General features: G+C 39.3%; 1 protein-coding gene across 5 annotated transcripts in view; it reads left to right on the top strand.

Annotated features, from left to right (window-relative positions):
• The first annotated feature begins 15,628 nt into the window (after positions 1-15,628).
• LOC114641433 (TIAM Rac1 associated GEF 1) overlaps positions 15,629-19,964 on the top strand; it is a 471,138-nt gene continuing 466,802 nt past the window's right edge. For 4 of the 5 annotated variants that reach the window (XM_051925739.1, XM_051925738.1, XM_051925736.1 and 1 more), the window contains exon 1: positions 17,166-17,280. The gene's annotated coding sequence lies outside the window, so the exon portion shown is untranslated. Of the gene's footprint in view, positions 15,768-17,165; positions 17,281-19,964 lie in introns of those variants that run through there. The other variant, XM_051925737.1, reaches the window with a different exon arrangement.

The raw sequence follows: 19,964 nt of genomic DNA, 5'->3' as shown, positions 1-19,964 counted from the left end.
TGTAAAATTTTGCCAAATCAATATGTGGACAACAATACAAATTTCCATATCAGATCGGTCGAGCCCCGGGTTAACAACGATTGCCACCAGTACTGTTAGCCAACAGGGTGCTGGCAGAAATTGGGCTACTGTTGGCCGAAGAAGGACAAGAAGAGGGGGAGACATGTCTGGAGGCACATGGCTGTGGTGAATACGTATTTTAAGAAGAGGGAGGAACATAGGGTGACGTACAAAGGTAGATTACATCCTATACAGAGTCTGCATAGTGGTGGCAGGGGAAAGTGCAGTTAAGCAGCATAGGATGGTAGTCTGTAGGATGACGTTGGAGATAAACAAGAGGAAGAGAGTGAGGGCAGAGCCAAGGATTAAATGGTGGAAGATGAAAAAGGAAGACTGGAAGGTTGAGTTTAGGGAGGAGATGAGACAGGTACTGGGTGTCAGTGAAGAGTTACCAGACAGTAGGGCAACTACAGCAGATGTAGTAAGGGTGACAGCAAGATGGGTGCTTGGCATGTCATCTGGACAGAGGAAGGAGGAAAATGAAACCTGGTGGTGGAATGGGGAAGTACAGGACAGTATACAGAGGAAGAAGAAGAAGTAGGATAGTCAGATAAATGCAGAAAGTAGACAAGAGTACAAGGAGATAAGGCACAAGGTGAAGAGGGAGGTGGTGAAGGCTAAACAAAAGGTGTATGGGATGTATGAGAGGTTGGACACTAAAGAGGGGGAAAAGGACCTGTACCGATTGGCTAGACAGAGGGACCGAGCTGGGTAAGATGTGCAGCAGGTTAGGGTAATAAAGGATAAAGATGGAAATGTACTCACAAGCAAGGAGAGTGTGTTGAGCAGATGGAAAGAGTACTTTGAGAGGCTGATGAATGCAGAGAACGAGAGATAGAGAGAGAGAGAGAGAGAAGGTTGGATGATGTGGAGATAGTGAATCAGGAAACGCAACGGATTAGCAAGGAGGAAGTAAGGACAGCTATGAAGAGAATGAAAAATGGAAAGGCTGTTGGTCCAGATGACATACCTGTGGAAACATGGTAGGAGAGTTTAGGAGAGATGGCAGTGGAGGTTTTAACCATATTATTTAATGGAGTCTTGGAAAGTGAGTGGATGCCTGAAGAGTGGAGAAGAAATGTACTGGTGCTGATATTTAAGAATATGGGGGATGTGCAGGACTGTAGTAACTAGTAACATGAAGTTATGGGAAAGAGTAGTGGAAGCTAGGTTAAGAAGTGAGGTAATGATTAATGAACAGCAGTATGGTTTCATACCAGGAAAGAGCACCACAGATGCGATGTTTGCTCTGAGGATGTTGATGGAGAAGTATAGAAGGCCAGAAGGAGTTGCATTGTGTCTTTGTGGACCTGGAGAAAACATATGACAGGGTGCCTCGAGAGGAGTTGTGGTATTGTATGAGGAAGTCAGGAGTGGAAGAGAAGTACGTAAGAGTTGTACACAATATGTACGAGGGAAGTGTGAGTGGTGAGGTCTGCGGTAGAAGTGACAGATGCATTCAAGGTGGAGGTGGGATTACATCAGGGATTGGCTGTGAGCCCTTCCTTATTTGCAATGGTGATGGACAGGTTGACAGAAGAGATTAGACAGGTGTACCCGTGGACTATGATGTTTGCTGAAAACGTTGTGATCTGTAGCGATAGTAGGGAGCAGGTTGAGGAGACGCTGGAGAGGTGGAGATATGCTCTGGAGAGGAGAGGAAGGAAGGTCAATAGGAACAAGAAAGAATACATGTGTAAATGAGAGGGAGGTCAGTGGAATGGTGAAGATGCAAGGAATAGAGTTGGCGAAGTTGGATGAGTTTAAATACTTGGGTTCAACAGTACAGAGTAATGGGGATTGTGAAAGAGAGTTAAAAAAGACAGTACAGGCAGGGTGGAATGAGTGGAGAACAACAACAACAACAACTTTTATTTATATAGTACATTTTCAGACAAATAATGTACTGCAGCTCAAAGTGCTTTACATGATGAAGAAAGAGAAAAAAAAGACAAAGTAAGAATTAAAGTAAGAGAACACTAATTAACATAATAAAAGTAAGGTCCAATGGCCATGGAGGACAGAAAAAACAAAAAAAGACCAGACGGCTGGAGAAAAAATAAAATCTGCAGTGGTTCCAGGCCATGAGACCGCCCAGCCCCCTCTAGGCATTCTACCTAACATAAATGACCTCAATCAGTCCTCGTTGTATTCAGGGTTCTCATGGAAGGACTTGATGATGACGGTCATGTGGACTTCTGGTTTTTAATCCATCAATGTAGGGACATCATGGAACTTTGATTAGGTGGTGGTGGCGCAGGTTGCCACCACAGAAAACCGGAAAAAGAACAGAAGAAAGAGTAGGGGTTAGTATGGATTTTGGAGCAACCATGAATAATAATGATAATTAATTGAATATACAAAGCATCAGGATTAAACTAAAACGAAGCTATAAGAAAGCCATGTTAAAGTATTGTGTTTTTAGCAGTTTTTTAAAGTGCTCCACTGTATTAGGCTGGCAAATTTCTATTGGCAGGCTGTTCCAGATTTTAGGTGCATAACAGCAGAAGGCCGCCTCACCGCTTCTTTTAAGTTTAGCTCTTGGAATTCTAAGCAGACTCTCATTTGAAGATCTAAGGTTACGATTTGGAATGTAAGGTGTCAAACATTCCTAAATATACAATGGAGCAAGATTATTTAAGGCTTTGTAAACCATAAGCAGTATTTTAAAGTTAATTCTGAATGACACAGGTAACCAGTGTAGTGACATCAAAACTGGAGAAATGTGCTCGGATTTTCTTTTCCTAGTTAGAATTCTAGCAGCTGCATTCTGCACTAGTTGCAATTGATTGATGTCTTTTTTGGGTAGTCCTGAGAGGAGTGCATTACAGTAATATAGTCGACTGAAAACAAAAGCGTGATCTAATTTCTCAGCATCTTTCAATGATATAAGAGGTCTAACTTTTGCTATATTTCTTAAGTGAAAAAATGCTGTCCTAGTGATCTGATTAGTATGTGATTTAAAATTCAGGTCACAGTCAACAGTTACCCCTAAATTCTTTACCTCTGTCTTGACTTTTAAACCTAATGCATCAAATTTATTTCTAATAACCTCATTATATCCATCATTGCCAATCACTAAAATTTCAGTTTTCTCTTTATTTAGCTTGAGAAAATTACTACTCATCCATTCAGAAACACAAGTAAGACATTGTGTTAGTGAAACAACAGAGTCGGGGTCATCAGGCGCTATTGATAAATACATTTGTGTGTCATCAGCATAGCTGTGGTAGCTCATATTATGCCCCGAGATAATCTGACCTAATGGAAGCATGTAGATCGAAAAGAGCAGCGGACCCAGGATAGAACCTTGTGGAACACCATATAGAATATCATGTGTCTTTGAAGTATAATTACCACAACTAACAAAGAATTTTCTACCTGCCAGGTAGGATTCAAACCAATTTAAGACACTGCCAGAGAGGCCCACCCATTGACTAAGGCGATTTCGAAGAATATTGTGATCTATGGCAGGGGTCCCCAACCACTGGTCCGCGACCCACTACTGGGCCGCAGCCGTCTGACAGCCGGGCCGCGAGAGAACTGCTGGCAACGGAGACTCACTCAGACTTTTCAGAACGCTTGGCGGGTGGGGCTTTGCAGCGGTGCAGAGAGAGGAGAGAGATCGAGGTGAGAGAGTATTACAACAAAGTATTGTTACGGTCCCGACAGTTTCCCCATATGACACGAGTCTATAGAAATCGCGTTACTACGAAGTACATTCAGCAGATGCTTTCATTACAACGAAGTGACCTTGAAATGCCTGAATGAATCATCCACAGAGCAGTTAGATCTGTGGTCGCAGCTCAGATGTGCACGTTGGCACAACGATCCCCAAACAGAAACATTGTAAAAAAAATTCTTTCTTCGAACTTTCCTCGTACTGTTTTTTTTTTTGCTGTTTTTGTTTTCTGTGGTTTTCAGTGATACCTTTCGCTTATTGCTTGTCAACATTTGAAAAACATCCATTGGAATTTAACTCATTGTCACCCTCCTATAGAAACGGCAGACACGAAAAAAACGATAACAGTGTTAATGTTTGTGATGTGCAATCTGTTGGAATGGCAAATGCAAAGCATATGTCTTTGTTATATGCAAAAAAAGAAGAAAAATCTCAGGTTGCAAACGTATGCGAACTGCTTAATAGCTTAATAAAAGAAATGTTATGTGAATTGTGTATAAAATTGCCCCCCCACACACCCCCCCCCGACCGGTCCGTGGAAAAATTTGCATCTAATAAAGTGGTCCTTGCTGTCAAAAAGGTTGGGGACCACTGATCTATGGTATCAAATGCAGCACTCAGATCTAAGAGGATGAGAACAGATAAACGGCCTCTGTCTGCATTTACCCACAAGTCATTGACTACTTTAACGAGTGCAGTTTCTGTACTGTGATTTGTTCTGAAACCTGACTGAAACTTATCAAGAATAGCATGTTTATTGAGGTGGTCATTTAGTTGCATAACAACTGCCTTCTCTATAATTTTACTTAAGAAAGGCAGGTTAGAATTAGGTCTAAAATTTTCAAAAGCAGAGGAGTCAAGATTATTTTTCTTGAGTAGGGGTTTAACTACAGCAGTCTTAAGACAGTCTGGGAAGACCCCCATATCTAATGACGAGTTTACTATGTCAAAAATACTATCAATTAGCACGCCCGACACTTCTTTGAAAAAACTTGTTGGTATTGGGTCAAGGATGCAGGTGGAGGGTCTCAGTTGAGAAATTATTTTATATAAATCAGGTAAATCTATCCTGGTGAAAGAATTTAATTTGTTTATAACGGAGTACTGGGGCTTAAGAGGATCAGTGTTGGGGAGATATACTATATTATTTCTAATATCATTAATTTTTTGATTGAAAAATACAGCAATAGCCTCACAAGTTTCACTGGAAATATTTTGGAGGCATTCCATTGAGTTAGCTGGGTTTAGCAGACGATCAATCGTAGAGAATAAGACTCTGGGATTACTAGCATTGTTATTTATAATTCTACAGAAATAGCAGCACCTCTCAAGACGGACTGTGTTTTTGTATTCTGTTGTTTTAATCTTCAATATCTCATAGTGGATAGTTAGTTTAGTTTTTCTCCATTTACAATCAGCTCTCCAGCATGTTCTCTTTAAATCAGACACTCTTTGGGTCTTCCATGGTATAACAATGCTAGAAGATCTTTTAACTGTCTTTTCATGGTGCGACTATGCCAGCAGCAGCTCTCACCTTAGTATTAAAATTTTTGACCTTACTATTTACATTATCCTCACTATTGTAATTAGCACTACAAACAGACTGGTTGCTTAGAATGTTTGTAAATTTAGAAGCTGCTGATGAATCAAAGAAGCGTTTTTTAACAATATGCTTCTCGTGAATGTTTTCTATCATTAGAAGAGTATAAGGAGTAATTTGTGACAGACAGGTATCAGCAAGAATGAAAATGAAGGTCTACAGGACGGTATTGAAAATAGCTATGTTATATGGGTTGGAAATGGTGGCACTGAGCAGAAAGCAGGAGACAGAGCTGGAGGTAGCAGAGATAAATATGCTACGATTTGCACTGGGTGTGACAAGGATGGATAGGATTAGAAACAAGTACATTAGAGGGTTAGCTCAAGCTGGACGGTTGGGAGATAAAGTCAGAGAGGCGAGATTGTGTTGGTTTGGACATGTGCAGAGGAGAGATGCTGAGTATATTGGGAGAATGATGTTAAGGATAAAGCTGCCAGGTAAGAGGAAAAGAGGAAGGCCTAAGAGGAGGTTTATGGACGTGGTGAGAGAGGACATGCAGGTGATGGGTGTAACAGAACAAGATGCAGAGGTCAGAAAAATATGGAAAAAGATGATCCACTGTGACAACCTCTAGTGGGAGCAGCCGAAAGAAGAAGAAGGTCTACATGTGATTTTTGAGAGAACGCCCATCTTTCTTGAGGGATTCTATTGAGGGTCCTGTGACAGTACGGGGTTGCAGGGCTTATAATAAGGGCTATTTGGTTAGTAAGAGCTGTGTCTGCATATTTCAACAATAAAACAAGAGCACCATTCCCAGTGGGTGTGGGATTCTACTCGGGCTGTGCTTTATCATCTATCTTGTTTGTGATTTTCATGGACAGGATATCAAGGCGCAGCTGGGGAGAGGAGTGGGTCCAGTTCAGTGGGCCTTAGAAGTGCAGCAATGCTTTTTGTAGATGACGTGGTTCTGTTGGCATCTTAGGCCTGTGAACTCCAGCATGCATTGGGACAGTTTGTGACCGATTGTGATGCAGCAAGGATGAGGATCAGCACCTCCAAATCAGAGGCCATGGTCATCAGTAGGAAAATGGTGGACTGTCCTCCCCGAGTGGGAGGTGAGTTAGTGCCTCAAGTGGAGGAGTTTAAGTACCTCTGGGTTTTTTTGCCAAGTGAGGGGAAAAGGGGAAAGGGGATGCTGAGATCAATAGATAGATAGGGGCAGTGAGCATAGTGTGGTAAATAGCCGGAACTCTTGCCTGGCTAGGACACCGTCTTAAGGGAAGGACCAGGGAAAGGAGCATACACAGAGTTGTCATATGTCATACAGTGTCAGCCTACTAATGATTCATCAATCAAAACAAAGTTGTGCCTCTCCTCACAGCTCAAATAGGTGAAAATTATGGTTTAATTTCATGTCTCATTTCATGTTGCATTCGGTTTCACTAAAAAACCTATAGGAAGAAATAAACAAATACATAAAGAAATAAGCAACAAAAAACATATCTAATGAAAGTTTTAATTATTTATGCTTATGTATTGTGTTTTTATTTTTTGTCACATTTCACACTACATTTATTTATTGGTGTATTTATTTTTGCCCAAAATATTCCTCCATACAATACTACTACTACTTTAAATTGCCCAAGGAATCTACAGCCACTAGATGGTGATGTGTGATCCTTGACTTTGAAATTAATGGGTGATTAGTTAACCAATATTCAAAATAATCTGGTGAGTCTATTGCAGTTCATGTTTAGAATGCTTTGGAATCTCTACCTTTTTCATAAGTTAACAACTGCAGATTTCAATATATTCATTGTCACAACTGGGAGCTGGCTTCAAAGTAAACACAAGGACATACTGGATGTGTTTTCACTTGGATATATTTTGATACTTGGTTGGCATTTGGATTTGGGAGGAATTTTTATGTTCTACAAAATCTATGATTTTTTCAATTTAAACTTAACTAACTGTTGAATAATCATTTCATGGTTTAAGAGATTGCTGAGTTATAGGAGAAATAAGGCATAAGTTATGTAGGTGAGGCTTTCTTTTTCTTTATTCTTTTATTTGATGTCTTACTTAACCACATTTTGGCATGAAAGGGGGCGTCCTGTAGAATACTGGTATTTTTGCATTTACTTAGGCACCAAACAAGTATAACAACAACCATTAACCTCTCTCTCTCTCTCTCTATTGCAGCGAGCAGAATCACAGAGCAGCAGCGTCTCCCACAGGCACATAGCCCTTCGCAAACAACACCGGGAGCTGACCAAGAGAAATAACCGGCAGTGAGAAATTAAAGTCGATTGCTCAGCGGCTGGTGGAAACTTAAAGCCGACGGTCTCTTAGTGATTCAGCTGAACGCGGAAAACGCTGAAGCACCGAAGTTACTACAAAAAGACGGAGACGATGACATCGACACTAAATGTAAGTTCTATCTGCTCTCTGCCCGTTGAGGGCACGTTTATATGTTGTATGTCCTGCAGCATGTACAGTTCAGGTTTTCCGGCCGACAGTGTAGACAGTTTCACCTGCCAAAAGTGTTTAGTTAATTTAGAGTTGGTCGGGAAAATACGCGAATTGGAGGACCGCGTTAGGAATCTGATAACAATTAGGCAAACTGAAAATTGGATCGACTCGGTTTGTTTAGACAATTCGGCTACTTCTGATTCGGCTTCAGTCTCTCCAGGTCCCACTGTAGTCAGTGCGCGGCCGAAGTCAGCAGCACCATTTCAGCCACAGGGCGAGTTTGTAACAGTAAGACGTTGGTCTAAGAAGCCAAAATTTAGTCCCCCAGCACCCAGGTCACCAATTCGGACCCAGAACAGATTCTGTGCCTGTGGAAACTGAGAATAAGAAAGTGCGCATAATTGGCGATTCCATAGTGCGGAATGTTAGAATTCCAAACTATGTTAAACCAGCAGTTAATGTTAAATGCCTCGCAGGGGCCAAGATTTCATAGAGACCGCATTGGACCGTGTCGCTGACGATGAAGTATCTACCTTATTGCTGCATGTCGGCACTAATGATATTTATTCACAGCAATCTGAGGTATTAAAGATGAACTTCATCTCTCTATGCATCAAAGCTAAAAGAAAATGTCAGAATTTAGTTGTATCTGGCCCCTTACCAAGATTATATAGAGGGGATGTGATTTATAACAGATTACATTCCCTTCACTGCTGGCTAGAAACCTGGTGTGCAAATAAAAGCATAGCGTTTGTGAACAACTGGGATGATTTTTGGGAAAGGCCTGGATTTTTCAAAAGAGATTGTCTTCATCCTAACTGGAGGGGATCTTATGTATTATCCCAAAATATGGCAGCAAAACTGCCTGGTTGACTGATTAGAGCACCATCCAGGCTGCAGTCATGTGATCTTAAATCCCAGGCTGTTGTTTATCCCACCTGTTACTATCCTGAAGCTGTTACCCAAAATTCCTGTCGTGGGGCATCCAGTAAATGTAGTCTTGATACAAACGTTAAATTAATTGATACCAAAAAATAAGGTGTATAATTAGACCAAGGGATAAAACCAGACCCTCCACCAGGAGCATCTGTAATAGAAATTTACTTCAAATTAAAACAAAAAATATATCACCAGTTCAGAAAGAACCATGCAGTTTTAAATGCTGCTTATTGAACATTCGCTCTCTTGGCACTAAAGCTGTTTTGGTAAATGATATTATATTAAGTACAAAATCTGATCTGTGTCTTCTCACTGAAACCTGGCTTAGTAAATGTGACACTGTCCCCCTAGCTGAGGCGTCACCAGATGGCTACTCGTTCCTTCATAAGTCTAGAAATTATGGTCGAGGAGGAGGACTTGGAATAATTCACTGTAGCAAAATGCAAATCACTTCTAGAAATTTAGGCAACTTTACATCCTTTGAGGCATTCATTTTAAATATTATAATAGATTCCAACAGATTCAATTATAGTGCTAGTCTACAGACCACCAGGGCCATATTCATTGTTCATGACTGAATTTAGCAACCTATAAATTATGATCACATAGTACTGATGGGGGATTTTAATGTACACATTGATGTGGAAACTGACACTTTTAGCAAATGTTTTACTTATTTGTTAAATTCAGTAGGATTTTGTCAGAATGTCAAAGGTCCAACTCATAATCGTAACCACACATTAGATTTAATTATAACTTATAAAGTTGAAATTCAAAATTTAAATATTACTCCATTAAATGAAGTTATTTCCGATCACTACTTAATTACATTTGATTTAGTCCTGAACCTTGCCAACACACTCACAGATTAAATCAAAGACAGTGTGACATCTTGATTGTAATTCTGCTTCAAAATTTATGGATACTTTGAGTAAGTCGAGTGTAATTGTGGAAAACAATTTAGATAAGTTTACATCAAATGTAAATGTGGAAAACATTTTAGATCAGCTAACATCACATTATAATGTGACCTTAAGAAATGCTCTGGACACAGTGGCTCCCCTTATAACAAAAGTGATCAAAGCACATAGAAACTCTCCCTGGTTTAATGAAAACACTCGAGCTCTTAAATTAGAGTGCCGAAAACTGGAGTGCAGATGGAGAACAACAAAGCTATGTCTTTCAAATTGCATGGACAGAGAGTGTTAATAAATATAAAAAAGCCCTCTTTAAAGTTCACTCAGAATACTATTCTATAATAATGGATAGCAATAATAAAAATCCTCGGGTACTGTTTAGAACAGTGGCTAAATTAACAAATGGAAATTCAGATCAACAGTGCAAAATACCAATATTAGCAGTACAGACTTTATGAACTTCTTCAATGAGAAAATTAAAAATATAAGATCCCAGATCTCTGCATCACACTACAACCCAAATGCTAGCTTAGCAGACCCTGTCTCACATTGCATTCAGCACTTTAATAATTTTAATCCTGTAATTGAGCAGGAAGTCTTAACTTTAATTTCTAAAATGAAGCCCACTACTTGTTCCCTAGATCCAGTGCCAACAAAACTAGTAAAAATTGCAATGGATGTTCTTGCAGCGCCTATTCTAAACATTATCAATAGTTCATTATTGCATGGTACAGTACCTGATGCACTAAAAGTGTCAGTCATTAAACCATTACTTAAAAAATCAGACCTAGACCCACACATACTAAATAATTATAGGCCTATTTCAAATTTACCGTTTCTCTCTGAAATACTAGAAAAAGTAGTCACCAGTCAGCTTCAGTCACAGCTTACGCATTACAATTTATTTGAGAAATTCCAATCTGGTTTCTGCACTGGTTATAGTACAGAAACGGCACTAACACGGGTTGTAAATGACATTCTGATATCCTCTGATGAAGGAAACTCCACTGTAATTATATTGTTGGACTTAAGTGCAGCATTTGACACCATTGACCATTCTATTTTACTGCACAGGCTAGAAAATGATGTTGGGCTTACAGGTACCATGCTCTCTTGGTTTAGTTCTTATTTATCAAATCGATTCCAATATGTACAGAAATGTGCTGACAGTACTCCATCATTATACACAGAAGTTCCATATGGGGTCCCGCAGGGCTCAGTACTGGGACCTTTATTGTTTTCACTTTACATGCTTCCACTGGGATCTCTCATTAGGAAACATAATGTTAATTTTCACTCGTATGCAGATGACACCCAGTTATACCTTTCATTTAAATCAAATGAAGTTTCTCCAATGTTGTCTTTAATTAGTTGTGTTAGTGAATTAAAGGAGTGGATGAATGAGAACTACTTGTCTTTAAACACAGATAAAACAGAGATGTTAATTGTTGGAGGGAATGATGCTGATCATAACAATATTTTGTCATCATTTAACTCTGTTGGAATCCCCATTAATTATACTGAATCAGCCCGCAATCTAGGAGTTATCTTTGACTGTAGCATGTCATTTAAAGCGCATATTACAAAGTTGTCCAAATCATGTTTCTTCTATCTTAAAAATGTTAGGAAATTAAGGCGCTTTCTAAATAAACAGGATTCTGAGAAAATAATTCATGCATTTATCTCTAGTAGGATTGACTACTGCAATGAGGTGTTCGCTGGATGTTCAAACTGTTCTCCAGTTAATCCAAAATGCGGCTGCAAGAATCATTGCAAGAACAAGAAAATACGAACACATAACTCCAGTCCTTAAATCCTTACACTGGCTCCCGGTTAAGTTTAGGGCAGGTTTCAAAAACCTCCTTTTAACATATAAAGCATTAAATGGCCAAGGTCCGGCTTACTTGTCGGAACTTATCATGACTTACAAACCAGAGCGCACATTAAGATCTGAAGATGCCAGGCTGCTTATGATTCCAAGTATTAATAAAATAACAATGGGAGGTCGAGCTTTAGTTACAGGGCCCCTAAACTGTGGAATGGTCTGCCTGCTACTATAAGAGATGCCCATTCGGTCTCAGCTTTTAAATCCCGGCTGAAGACTCGCTACTTCAGTTTAGCATATCCTGACTAGAGCTGCTGATTTACTGTACAGACTGCATCTCTGTTGTTAGTCATTAGCAGTAAACAAAATAAGTAACATGACAGTTATAACTGGATACTAACCCTCACTTATTCTGTTTCTCTTCTCGGTATTCAAATGTGGCACTTGGTGCCATGGCCCATCTGTCAAGTTGTTTTGCCTACCTAAGGTAAAGTCATCCCTGATGGAGGATCGCAGGAATCGTGGGAAGGAGGGGTCCTTTCATCGGATTGGTTGGCCCAGCGCTGTTTCAGCTATGGAATGGCCAAATGGGAGAGGCAGCTTAATGGATGAGGTCTCCAGGACTCTAAATATATCCAAATCTTCTTATGTGATATCATCTACTGTTAAATTCTGCTCTGTACTTCTAAAATTTTTATTTTTATACTGTATTGAGGATTTGTTATGTTCTGTGTATTGTATTGTATTATATTGACCCCCTTCTTTTGACACCCATTGCACGCCCAACCTACCTGGAAAGGGGTCTCTCTTTGAACTGCGTTTCCCAAGGTTTCTTCCATTTTTCCCTACTAGGTTTTTTTGGGAGTTTTTCCTTGTCTTCTTAGAGAGTCAAGGATGGGGGGCTGTCAAGAGGCAGGGCCTGTTAAAGCCCATTGCGGCACTTCTTGTGTGATTTTGGGCTAAACAAAAATCAATTGTATTGTATTGTATTTTCTGAGCCCACTTCATCCATTGGTGTGTCATGGGTTCCCAGAAATTATTCTTTGGAACCAAATAAGATCCAATTCTGAAACAGGTACTTGTTCATCAAAGGGTGCACTGAAGCACACACTGACACATGCTCATATGGGTAACTTAGAGTTATCAAACATTTATGGGATGAACCCCAAATAGTTATGAGGAATAAGCAAACTTCCTACTGACTATGATTTGAGCTCAGGTCCTTGGAGTTGTGAGTCAGCAGCCCTAATCACTGTACTGTCCTTCAGTCAAACAGAAGGCATCTACAAATGAGGTCAATCACTTGTTAATTTTTAGAGTAGATTATGCTATTTATGAGCGCAGATCTGAAAAAGAAACCTGCAGTTACAGCACTGGTTGCCATGTTATGGAAATGTGTGTTGAATTTCTAACAGTACTTTATGAACTGGAAAGTCTGTCAAAGATTTTTGCATTGCCAATCATACAAAATTAGAGTTACAGTCATTCCAGGAGCATACAAATAGTTATATTAATCAAAAAAATGAATTACTTGCTTTAATGAAATGTAAACTTTTTTGGAAAATATTCTGTTAAGTAAACAGATTGAGATTTGCATTTATACAGAATTCATTTGAGTGTAAAAAATATAATTGACAATGCTCCTTGATAATATCTGAATATTCTTACTATGGTATCAGACAAAGTAAATGACTAAAAAGACTAGTTATAATAGTATTTTTGTTAGTGATTTATATGAAGTGCCCTCTTAAACCTCATTAAAAAGCCATAATATCATTGCATTAATCATTGCTTCTGTTCTTTTAACAGTCAAACAGACATGTAAATCAGCACAGCAGACTACCACAGTACACTGTTTAACGGCAATCTCTAGCAAATTACATGACAATTTACTTTGATTTAATTTAAATGCTACAATTTATTTAAACACAGTTGATACAGTTAGCGTACCATATTTAATACCGGAGACTTTTCTTTTTGTTAATCTACCCCTTATTTTGAAAGGGAAACTTAATATATACTGTAAATACAGAATATATATACTTCTTGCTTTTCAATCTTTGGTTGTACCTTTATTTCTGCACTTCAGTGAAACCTTCATCACATCTCCTCATAATGTATATTGTACATAAACTACTCAAAAAATTAAAGGTACACTTAACCATCACAGTCTAACACCAAGTCAGTTAAGCTTCATGGATGTCAGTCTGTCTAGTTAAGAAGCATAAGTGATTGTGAATCAACTTCACCTGCTTTGGTGCATATGAAAGTGACAATAGGTGCACTGGAGAGGCTGTAACAGCAAGACAACCCCCATGAAGGGAATGTTTTTGCAGTTGGTGGCTACAGAGAGTTGCTCTCTGCTTATTCTTCCTGACTGATTCTTCTCTAGTTTTGTGTTTTGCTACTGTCCTCGTCACTTGTGGTAATATGAGGAGGTACATGTAGCCGGTTACATAGGTAGTCCAGTTCTTCCAGGATGGCACATTCATATTCACAAGAAGGTTTGCTGTGCCCCTTAACACCATCTCAAGAACATGAAGAAGATACCACGAAAACGGCCATTACAAAAAGAGAGCTGAACAGGGCCGTAGAGGGGCATCAGCCCAGCAGCAGGACAGGCATCTGTGCCTTTGTGCAAGGAGGAGTAGGAGGAGCACTGCTAGAGCCCAACAAAATGACCTCCAGCTGGCTACACAGCCCATCACTGAGCAGCTTGATTGGCATTCGCCAGAGAATACCACAATTAACAGCTTTGCCATTGGCGTCCCATTCTCTTCACAGATGAAAGCAGGTTCAAACTGAGCACATGTGACAGACGTGAAAGAGTCTGGAGACACCGTGGAGAATATTATGCAGTCTGCAACATCATCCAGTCTGACTGGTTTGGCATTGGGCCAGTGATGGTCTGGGGAGGCATATTCTTCTAAGGTCACACAGACTTCAACTTGCTAGGCAATGGTATCCTGACTTCTGTTAGATTCTGGGATGAAATGAAAGCCATTGTCAGACTAGGGTAGTGGACCTTGGGTTCCTCCTCATGCAAGACAATGCCCAGCCTCATGTGGCCAGAGTGTGTAACTAGTTCCTTGATGACAAAGACATTGATGTCATTGACTGGCTTGCACATTCCCCAGACCTGAAATCATTTGAGAACTTCTGGAACATTATACATTGGTGTATCTGATGCCACCAAGTAGCACTGCCTCATCAGAAACATGCCCAGATGTTGTCAGGAGTGCAATACAGGCACGTGGGAGCCAAACACACTACTGAGTCACATTATGAGTTGCCGTGATAAAATTCACCCAAGTTGTATCAGCCTGTGATTTCGATTTCTGACATTGATTTTTGTATGATGTTCAATCCAGCCCTCAATGGGTTGGTGATTTTGTTTTCCATTGACTGTTGTTACATCATTTTGTTGTCAACAAATTACTGTACACAGTATTACTCAGTAAAGATTCTCCACTTTTTGTTCATCGAGATCTGATGTGTGACTTAAGTGTTCCCTTAATTTTTTAAGGATTGTATGTATAAAGACGCTTACATATGGAGAGACTTCTGAGATCCTGTGCTGCTTTCTCAACTACTCTGATCTATTATTGAATAGTATTTAGTGATACCACTTCTGCATGATAAATGTCAGTCCAGAATCTTTTGATGTATAAGCTACTAACTGGTGGAATGAGTTGCTCACCTTCATTCAAAATCCTGACTCCCTCAATGTGATAAGAAGCATTTGAAGACTTTTTTTGGTAAATTTCTGTCCAACTATAGCAGTTAGGTTTTATATCCTAGGAAATGTAGCAACATTGTATTTTATTCTGTGTTGTTCTTTGGTGGTAATTCATTGTGTACCCTAGTTCTGTAACACTTGTTCCCCAACAGTCTCCCAGGCTGATGTTAACTAGATTATGTTTACCTCTTTTGTCAGTTGCTTTGCATAAAGGCGTCTGCTAAGCAAATAAATGTGAATGAATAAAAGACATGTAAGGATGGCACACATTTGCAAAGATTTCTATTTTTACATTCAACTGTGAAATCTTTTCTTTTTAAGGAATCTGCATTTGAAAAACACTACAAAAGAGAAAGCAGATTTACACCTTAAAGAAGAATTTGGGTGGGGAATCCAATTTTGCAGGTGCCGCCTTAAAATCTAGTGCAAGTGCTGCATTTTTATTTTTTTAAACTGACATTCATAACATTTGGGGAACGTGGAGAAAAGCTTGCAAACAAGTTTGTGAACGCTTAAGTTTTTGTATTGGAAGAAATCAGATTATCGGATTGCAATGATATTTTTCTCACCATAAAATAATGACAGAACATTAGGTGAGAGTTGTTACTTTTTCTTTTGCTAAATTTAAACGGGCATGTGCTGTTTTCCAGTCTAAGTATCTTTCAAGTATTAACCCTGGCAAACTTGGTATTTAAAGATATGTGTCTGTGTGAAAATTTTAAAAGAAAAAGGTGACAGGTCGTAAACTTTTTATGTATTATGGGATGTACATATGCCGATTAAATTGACTCATGTTTGGCCTGATAAAATGCACTTTAAATTGCACTTTTTGAACTCAATCTGTGAAATACTTTAAAAACCTGTGTATTTTAGCGTATTCGAAGATAACACGTATCTTACGTATTCGACTCTCCATGAAACACGCGTTTTTTCCTTCTTTCGACTATAATGATTCCGTCCTTTGCACTGACTGTATGTACACTGTATAAGGGGATTCACTGTCGCCATTGTTGTTCGTGTGATGCTTAAGTTTGCTTTCATTGTTTTCTGAGTAGCGCCGTAGTCTCTCCGCCCTGTTTTACTGAGCTTTGTCTATTCCCTCCGTGTTCATGTGAGGTTTTTAAGTTTGCTCCGTTTTTTTCTTACAACCTATAGACGTGATTACGTACTGCGGAGATCCATTCGGTCATGCTTAAGATTCCGACGACTGGGTCTCTGTCTTCCCCTAACTGTAAATTTGGAAATTAATTTTAAGTAGATTTAGTACATGTTCAAAGAGTTGTTCGCTCAGTTTCAAACATAGTAATGTACAAGAGAGAACTGAACAGATGCCTAGTACGCACGAACAAAAATTGTAAATTTTACTCAGCTCTACACCTTGTTGTGAGAAGTGACATAAGTAAATGGCAGATTAGGGGGTTGGGGGTTGTGTTTGGGAAATTTGCTCCAGGTTATATTAGAAAGATGGTGCAGATGTCTTAGATTTTGACCCAACCGACTCTATAAATAGTCTGGTATATGTGTATTAACTGCAGTATTATAAAGATCCTAAACCAAAAATATTTCATACACAATCGTAACAATATTTTCCATGCTGCCTACTTTAGAACAGTGAACTTGCAAAATGCTCAGAATGTATTGCATTAATTTCTCAGTGAACCACTGCGATAACGATACAGTACTGCTTATGCTCATTTACTTTACGCATAATTTGTTAACATAACTGAAGGGCGGCCTGTCCAATAAAATAGTGAACCAAAACCATCAAGTCCTGCCCCCACGATACCTTCAAAACAAGCACTACCTTAGTTTCCGTCTGTGAAAGCACGTTTAGAGCACAGTAGGATATCCTTTGGCTGCCTGAGTCACATCTTCTTTTGAATTTTCTCCACTATCGTCGGTCATTGGCTTAGCTGCAGGAAGCTTGGCGTTTGGACTTTCCAATCGACTGAGCCTCCTGGGTGCGTTTGCTCCGCCCCTCGTACTGCTCGGAGAAGCAACATGGCAGCTCCTATGAGGAGAAAGCGACCGGTAGAGGGAAGAACGTACTGCCTTTTTTCCCTCGTTATGTTATTAATGGAATCCAGGAGCATATTAATGGGTTAGGTAAGTGGGAACAACGCGGTGCTGTAATTTGCATGGTTAACGGTAATGCATGAAAATATTGTTTTTATTGTGTGAATACGTCTTTCGCCGAATAAAACCGATCCCCCTGGGTCCTAATGAGCGCCGGTTCAGGAAAGGTGTTTCGGTCCCCTGGGTTTCTCCAGACGTGGAATATAGATCACGTAAGAGCATCAGACATCGTAGATTATATTGAACTTGGGATATTTCTTGGATAGATATTAAGCGAAGAAACGAAATGTATTTTGTCAGCACTGAACTCATCGTTATTGAATATTTATGCAGATATCAATATAAATTAACAAGCCCGGTGGAATATTTCTTTTACCTTCGCGCTTATACGATGAGTAGGAATAAAATTTTGTTTATGCTTTTCTAAAAGCCATGTGCCAGGAATACTATCTGAGCAACATAAATGTGCAATGCGAGGGCGTACTGTTTGTTTTGACAGCATTATGGGACTTGTTTAGGCATCGAAACATTTCTGTTCAATGGCAGTGCGCTGCTATTTTTGACTCCTTATTACGGGAGTCAGAACACGTATTCATAAATAATGCGTTCGTTTTCCAGGCTAAGTGACACATCATCCATCTGTCATATACAGACACCAAAACAATACTTAATAACTCTCTTGGCGTGGTTACATATTAATGGACACAGATGTAAATTAAAATCAAATCAAAGGAGACGCCAAAAATCAAATCGTGTTTTAACTAGTAGGATATTCGGCTCGGATCTAGTTTGTTACTTTTGCCAACTTTATTGATATTATTATTATTATTTATCAGACACCCATATCCAAGTCAACTTACCAAACGAATCGATATATTTTAATGAGAGTGCTTAGAAAGTACACAGTTGAACATCAGGACTTTGTAGGTCATCTCTTTCTTCTAGTAAATCCGTCCATCTTCTTTCTTGCTTAATCCAGTTTCATTGTTGTCGGTTGCTGGAGCTTTTCTCGGCAGCATCACTGGCACTGGAAAGGAACAATCCCTGGATGGAGCCTCAGTTGCTCCCAAAATATCGGGCTGTAAGTTTAGGATGTATAGAAACTTTATTGATCCCCGTGGGAAATTTCAGTACTACCAGCAACGGACTGGCATTAAAGTAGACAGGATTCATTCAGAAAGGAACAGTAAGATGAATTGACATCATCGTAATATAATTAAAGTGGTAGAAAGGGCTTCAGCAAATTAATTACTTCAAAGTGAATCATATACAGTATTTTTCCATGGTAAAGCATTTAAAATATATGTCAGTTTTTTAGTGGTTAACTAGATTTAAGAGGTGCATTGTCTAACTGGCAGTGTAACTATTTCAATGTGAAATTATAAGAAAATAATTAAGTCATCTTGTTCTTTATAACCCTTTAACTTGAATGTTATTTCCCTTAGTAGGAATACTGTACATAATTTTTCTATTTTTTGTTATTTATTGAATATGATACATTTTATTTCCTTCTAAGATACTTATTAGACAAAGTGTAATTTAGTTATTTTTTTATAGACTAGTAAGTGCCATTGTAAAGCCCCTCAATCTACATTATGTTTTCAATTGTTTATTCAGATTGGATATCTGCTTCAGTATTATTAAGTCCAGGCATTTTATAGAGAGAGAGAGAGAGAGAGAGAGAGAGGATGGGAGCCATAACAATATTGGGACCTGAGTGCAGCAGTTGACACTTTAGCACTATGCTGGAACAAACAATATGAGTTTTTTTTTTTTCCTGTGGCTGGTGTGCCAGTCCTGCCACCAACCCCAAACTTTTCCCTGTAAATTGGAGGACCTCCTTGCAGAGCTGGATGCAGATTAACGTCATACCCAGGATGAAGCAATTAGAGGTTAAGGGCCCAATAGAGTAGAGTCAATTCTGATGTTTACGGGATTCGAACTGGAAATAGAAACTAGGTATTTATACTTCTTGTGAAATTAGCATTAAGACCTGGAGAGATATGCCTGCAGGGGGTCAAACATGAGAAAAAAAAATACCAGTTTGACTTGTTTCTTCTCTTTTATCTGAGCTTGACAGGTATCCTTTTGTTTTAATGACTGTTTTCAGGTTTAGGCCTGGGCTCAACTGTGTATTGAAATTTGCCTAATATACATTGAAAGAGCAGTAAGAGAAGAAGGAATGTTTAATATATATAATTTGCTTCCTGGGTTTGACTCTTAATATTTTTGTTTTCTTTCTATCGTTTAAAAAACATTACCTCATAAAGACCGGCCTCTGCTTGCACATGCATAAAAGGCCCTGTATTTAGACACACACATTATATATATATATATATATATATATATATATATATATATATATATATATATATATACAGTGGAACCTCGGTTCACGAACGTCTCGGCACACGTACAACTCGGTTTACGACCAAAAAGTTCGCCAAACTTTTGCCTCGGTTCACGACCAAACACTCGGTATACGAACAAGCCAGGTTCCCTTTCGGTTCATTCTCTCCCTGTGCATTTCCTGTGCAGCAAGCGAGAGAGAGCGCGCAAACGCACACACACACACACACACACACACACACACACACACAGAGGCAGCGCAAGAGACAGAGGGCTGTACACACACACACAGGAGCACGCGCGAGAGAGGCGTGTGCGCACACACACAGGAGCGCTCTAGACAGACACACTGTGAGCTGCAAAGC

Source organism: Erpetoichthys calabaricus, chromosome 4 (genome assembly GCF_900747795.2).
Source record: "Erpetoichthys calabaricus chromosome 4, fErpCal1.3, whole genome shotgun sequence".
In the NCBI taxonomy this organism is placed as follows: domain Eukaryota; kingdom Metazoa; phylum Chordata; class Cladistia; order Polypteriformes; family Polypteridae; genus Erpetoichthys; species Erpetoichthys calabaricus.
Note: the sequence above shows the minus strand (reverse complement) of the source record. Positions and strands in the feature narration are given on the sequence as shown.